The sequence below is a fragment of the Fukomys damarensis genome, unplaced genomic scaffold, assembly GCF_012274545.1.
Source record: "Fukomys damarensis isolate Sample0158 unplaced genomic scaffold, DMR_v1.0_HiC HiC_scaffold_39, whole genome shotgun sequence".
In the NCBI taxonomy this organism is placed as follows: Eukaryota; Metazoa; Chordata; class Mammalia; order Rodentia; family Bathyergidae; genus Fukomys; species Fukomys damarensis.
The window spans coordinates 62,613,644-62,620,375 of NW_022900951.1; the positions used below are offsets into that span (position 1 = coordinate 62,613,644).

General features: G+C 39.0%; 2 pseudogenes; both read right to left on the bottom strand.

Moving 5' to 3' along the window:
* Window positions 1–482: 482 nt before the first annotated feature.
* Window positions 483–1,061, bottom strand: LOC104874316 (annotated as a pseudogene).
* A 1,816-nt stretch (window positions 1,062–2,877) lies between these two features.
* Window positions 2,878–4,348, bottom strand: LOC104874315 (annotated as a pseudogene).
* Between the last annotated feature and the right edge of the window lie 2,384 nt (window positions 4,349–6,732).

Sequence of the window (6,732 nt, forward strand, 5' to 3'; positions counted from 1 at the left end):
ACAGAAAGGTGCTTTAGAAATCCAGTTACCTCTGAGTTTAAACTCAGAGGTAACAGTCATAATGTTTTCATGCAATACATACTTGGTTTTTAAAATAACAATTGTGACAAATAGCAGAAAGAATTAATGATTGCTGTAGTTGTGATCCACGCAAAATGCCAAAAGTTTGGGTTGTACATAATTAAAATACAACTCACTTTTACATACTGTAATAGCCAATACACAGAGGCATGCCTTAGGTGGACATAGGAATGCAATTTAGAAAAGAAAAGAAAAAAATCACACTGGAACTATACAATGTCTTTAAAAATCACTGAACAAGCTGAACTTACATGATTTTACACATCTTCTATACAGTACCTTGACTTAAATCTAAGAGCAAAAATTAAGACTCTCCTCCCCTATTTTTGGTAAACAACTGTATGGTAAATTTAGTTGAGTTTTCCCCCTGGATTTTGCCTGGGAATGGCCTGTTTAATATTTTATTTAAAAGAGGGTAGGTTTGGCACTTTTATACTAATGTCACCAATGTTAATATTTCTTGGGATTTCAGGAAGATTCATATTATTTACAGCTGATACAGCACAGGCTGGAGCTCCGGTTAAGCCAGCGTCAGATTTCTCTGGTTTATTTTGTTCATCAATTTGTGTAACAATTTCATTCATGTTGGTCTCCAATACCATCCGCCATCAACAATTCTGCAAGAATATTGTGAATCTTGTTGTCTACATGGAAAATTTAATCCAGTTCACAAACATTTTCAAAACATTTGTCTAATGGTTCCACAAACACTTGAGTTAAATCTAAAATGCCAAGTTCACTTTCTGAAGAATCCACACAGAAGACAAAATATAGTGTTGCATAATGTCTATAAATTAGTTTGTTGTCAGATCCTCCAATTAATAAACCTCCTTCTAGGAAGTTACAAACATTTTCATCTCTCTTAGGTACCAAACTGAAAGTCTCCCTGATGATTTGTTGTATATCTTCACTGTAAGACTGGTAGAATTTTGAGAGCCCGGCTTGCCGTGGTTGTTGACGAGGAGGATCGCCTTGATCATGGCTAGGCAGGGCCGACCTGATGGGCGCTGGGTCCGGGAAGGAGGCGGACACGTGAGCCTCACCTCGGTCTTTCCTACCCACTCCCTCTCTAATGCACGCGCCCCCGAGCTGCCTCCCAGAAGGATTTTAAATGGTTAGTAGAGTATGTGAGTTAAATTAATTCTAAGGCCAGTCTATAACCAGAGACAAATTTCACTTTATCCATTTTGTTTTCCATTCCAAATAATGTGTAGCCATTTTACCAATACATGGCTCTCAGATGTTCTGAAATTAGTTGAAATGACAATGCTAAGATATTCCATTAATTAAATTCTAACAAAAAAGATAATTCTCACTTGAATATAAAGTCTTTTTATCACATTTTCAATGAAAACAACTGTCCTATTCTGCATGAGCTAATTTAAAATATAATCAATAATTATGAGGCAGTCGCACCTCACAATGTAAATTACTGAAAATGATCATCTGAGCAACTATTATACCAATGAGCTCTCTAGAATCACAAAGAAATGAATGAGGTGATAGTTCCCCATGTTATAGAATCTAGTCTAGTAATTCATCGAGCTTTAGTTTTTATAATTAATATCTTTTAAAAATATGAATATTCTAGTACAAACATTAAAAAATAACAATTCACTTAATTTCCCTCTCTTCATAAGTAAAAAAATATATTAACATGTAAAAAGAAGTAATGGCATCCTACATTAAGATAGAAGAATGGGCGTTTTCAATGAATAACATTTGCAAATTTTAAAAATAGTTATCTTCACAACATAGAAAGTTTCCATTAATTCATACTCATTTCACTCCAGAAAACTGAACTACTTATTTATCTCAATGTTCCCAGCAGTCAAACACACTGAGTTATAACTATTGCCTGAATATCATTTATCACTGAAATCTATAGTAACTGCTCACCTCATATCTGTTTCAAAGTCTGATGTCTTTATCACGATTTAATTTTAGACTTTGCAAACCACTGGAATTTTTCCAATGCATAGGCCCTAGAGATAGTTGGAACCCATATTTCAGTATTTTTGAAAATCTCCCCAAAGAATTTAATACTAGAAAGTTTGAGAACTACTCTATCTTCATGACAATTACCTGCACATATGATATATATGATAAAGATCACATGCTTTCCATGAGTACACTTACTCCCAAGAAAATGTGCAGAATTTCACTTACCTAGTTACTAATTTTAAGTTTGATGGTTAGAGTCAGTAAACCTGCCTCTTTCACTTTTGATCCGCGAATGAGGAATATATTATTATCAAGGCATACCATTCATATAAGTTGTTTTCTCTGCTACATGGTGAGTTCTGCTGGATAGGCTAGCTCATAGCTATCTGCTATCTTTCCCCATCTCTTTCTTCAGGTAGTTTTGTTTCCTTTCTAAACTATCCATATGCCAAAATCATTCAAATTCGGTGTCCAAATTATTATTAAGAAGTAAAAGAACTGTTACAATATAACTCAGATACTATCAGTAAGGTGCTAGAATAAGTGATTGTCGTAATCTTTTTTTATTAATGGTCAGCTGCTCTTTAATGGACAGGCAGCAGCAATGTGCCTGCACCCAACAGCACGAGGACAGGAGGGGCTCGGGTGTGTGCTCCCTCCAGGGCCAGGCACTGCAGTCTGTTCGTGGGACAGAGTCCGAGGGTCAGCCTCGAATAGGAGCCCCGCCTGTTTCCCCAGCCCCAGAACAGGTGTGGGATGTGGGATCTGGTGTTCAGGGGCTGCAGGAAGCATGGACCTGTTTCTTGAGGTCAGCAGGCAGGCAGCCTGGGGGCAGGGAGAGGTGTGCACCCTTCACATGTTGGTGCTCATACAGGACTGGCTGTTTCCCTTGTCAGCTCTCCTTGGCTCCCTTCTCTGGGAGGGGACTTGGCATGGATCTGATTGCGCAGCGCGGCTGCCCTCAGGGTCATGGCCTTTGCCCATCGCTGGAACTCCTTGATGATCAGCAGGGACTTCTCAAAGGTGGTGCTGCACTGATCGACATCCCTAGGGTACAGGATCTTGCTGTGTGAGTCGATGCTCGTGTTAATGAATCCCTCCAGGATGATTTCTGTCAGCTCCTCCTGTAGCGCTGCTACAGTGGTGTTGAAAGGCTGCGCCCATCTTGTGCATGTCGGGCCTTCACATAGGGGCAGAAATACTGATTGCGATTCTGGGTGTACAGGATCCTGAAGTGGGGAGCCAGGTACATGTCCAAGAGCAGGTTGTCCTTCATCTTGTCCAGCATCTTCAGGCACGAAGCGTACTTGTACTCGTAGAATTTGAAGATGATGTCTTAGACCTGAGGCTCCAGCTCTAGGAATAACTTGAAGGAACTGCTGGAGATGATGGAGGCTGCAGCTCGTGATCAGTCAAAGATGGCCAAAGCTCACAGGCCACCATAGATAGCCACGTTGCTGGGAGAAAGCAGCTCAGGAAAGTAGCAGTGATCAAACGAGGCCACCAGAAAGCACTTGGCATCTTGCTGTACTTTCGTGTGTCCAGCTCGGTGAAATCTTCAGCACATTTCAGCTTGGTGAGGATGGCTCAGGTCTGGCTGTCCCCCTCTCCAGGCTGCTCGGCAATGTCTGGGACTGACTGAGCCTTACTGATGTAGCTCAGCACATGAGACCAATTTTACAAGTAGACGCTGACCTTGATGACTGAGGCACACGTTGATGATGTGCTTGGTGCTAGTGCAGTAGTCTCAGGCAGAAAGTAACACTTCAGAGCATTTCTGAGGTCCCCACACTCTAGGTAGTGGTCACCCAGGTAAGCATGGTCGCACCTGATGTTCTCCTTGATGGAGTTGCCCTTGTAGTTCTTCAAGTCGATGTCCAGCTTCTCTAGCATCAGCAGAGCCTTCTGAGTGGCTTCTATCCAGGCTGTGTTCAGAGGCGGGGCTCTACACCACTCTTAGTGATGGCATCTGACACATTTTGCAGCTCCCCAGTGGCCTCCAAGAGCTTGCTGTGGATCTCCTCCCACAGGTCCATGTTGAAGGTCCTCTTCATGAAGGAGAGGGCCATCTTCAAGGCCTCCACCTGCAGTGGTGGGCAGTGGTCAGCAATAAACTGTAGCCGCTCAATGCGCATCAGGTGGCTACAGCTGGCTGGGTACTGCTCCAGGTCCAGGGTGAGTTTCTCCACCACGTAGTTGACATCAGGCACGTTCTGGGGATCCACCTGTGGGTCCGTGTCAATCTCCATGGTCTCCACGGCCCCCTGCTGCCCAGGTCTGAGGCGGACGAGGAGGCCGAGCTGAGTGCTGGGCTGCCCGGCATCGCGGCCCTATTGCAGCTCACCAAGATGACTAGTGTTGGCTCCCGGGTGTTGGGGCGGGGGGAGCGGGGAAGGGTGGCGAGAGCCTCCTAGGGACGCAGGGCGAAGAGGCCCGTGCCGCCCCGTGCCGTCCATCCTACCGCCCTCCTTGTCTCTCCCTTTCTCTTTCCGCAGGTAGTTTTGTTTTCTTTCTAAACTATCCAAATCCCCAAATCATTCAAATCCAGTGTCCAAGTTATTATTAAGAAATAATAGAAAATGGCTAAAGGGGGAGTGGGAAGGGGAGGGGAAAGGAAACAAGTGAAAAGAAAAAAATGTGAAAAAATGTTGAAAAAGGGAAACAAAGTCTTGTAAATAGGGAAGGGTGAAGGGGGTGAAGGGAGGGCAGGGGTATGGAGAAAAAATAAGAACCAAGACATATTACATGAAGATATAAGATCCCAATGATAAGTGTAACTGTACTGTTTGCTTTAAATGTACCAATAAACTTAATGGGAAAATAAATAATGATCAGAGTGTAGTCAATAAAAAAAGAGGTAATACAACTACGACAATATAACCCAGATACTATCAGTAAGGTGCTAGAATAAGTGATTGTCATATTCTGAGATGTATTCACATTATTAAATTAATCCACTTCTAAGTCTTCTGGAGACCTGAGACAGCTTTAATTCCTCATCAACTAACACATTTTTAATGTTCAAAAACTATTTTCCTTCATTGAATTCCACAAGAATTTTATAATCTGTTTCTTAAATTCCATGAAACAGCATGTTAATATTTTCAGTAGTATTTTGTCAGGGTTTTGTACTATGACCATTTCCATCCATAAGTATGGAAACTCTAACAATTTAAGTCTTTTATCATGTCTTGGTTAAAATGTGTATATAAAACTTGTGTTCCCTGGAAGTTCTTATTTAATTACTTTTAACTTAATTCTTACCTAATTTATAATGTTTAATTTTAATGTGCATGAAGTGTTTTATTTTTCCAGCCAATTGTTGCTATTGTTAAGAAATCATCATTTGGACATAGGCTGATATTGTGTCCTGTTACCAAGTTGAAATCTCATAGAAGCTTTAAATATTTGTTAGTTTATTGTTTTAAGTTACCCACACATAAATATATTGTGTAAAATTGTGAGTTTATCTAGAATTATCTAATAATATTGCATTATTTTGCTATTTTGTTGGCCTATCCATTCCAATAATTAATTTTATTGGATGCCTTTGTATCTGACCCACATGAAAATGCAGGAAGTATTTAAGCATTAAGTATAATGTTTAAATTTTATTAATATATTTTTTAACATACTAAATAGCATTCTCACTTTAACTTGATAGAACTCTTAACACAAATGTGTGTTGGATTTTAACAGTTGCTTTGGGGGGTGAGCTATTGAGAAGGTCATGTAAATACAGTAATGCAATGTATTATGCTGAATAATTATCTAATGCCCATCCATTTTTTCAGGGTTAGTATAAATATTATTAAGTGATGAATTATTATTTTGCATAAACATTGAATATATGTACTTATATTTTAATTAGTGTGCCTACAATTAAATATATAAGTGAGATGGTTTTTATTTAATAGATTTAATCTACTTTGGTATCCTCAGTCTACGGTGTCTTCACACATTTTGGCATGTTCTAGAAAGAGTATATATGATCATATTTCCCTTCTTTAAAGACCTTGTAATTTTCATATTGTGTTTTTAAATAGTAATATAATCATTAACAGTATGGATGTTACATGTTTCTATTTCCTTAGCCAAATTTAGTAATTCATATTTTTCTAGGAAGTTTTAGGTATTTAAAAACTTTATGAAGTGGAATATAGACTCAAATTTTTAAAAAATTATTCTGTGCCTCTAATTGCAGTTCCCATTTTCATTTTTCAGTATTGATTTCTCACTTTTATTTGACTTTGTCAAATGCTTTTTCTGTAACTATTAAGATGATCATGTGATTTTTGTTTAGGGCTGTGTTGATATGATATATATCAATTGTTGATTTGTGTATGCTGAACCATCTCTGCATCCCTGGGATGAATCCTTCTTTTTCATTGTGTATAATCTTTTTGATGATTTGCTGCATTCTGTTTGCCAGTATCTTATTGAGGATAATTTTCATCTATGTTCATTAGAGTGATTGGCCTGTAGTTCTCTTTTTTTGTTTAGGTCTTTCTCTTATACAAGTGTTCAGTGTGTATATTATTTATAATTGTTATCTCTTCCTTTTGGTATAAGGGTTATACTTGTTTCCATGAATGATATGGGTAGTATGTTTTCTCTTTCTATTTTATGGAGGAATAGTGGCATTAGATCTTTTCTAAATTTTGTGTAGAATTCAGCAGTGAAACTGTCAGTACCTGGGCATTTTTT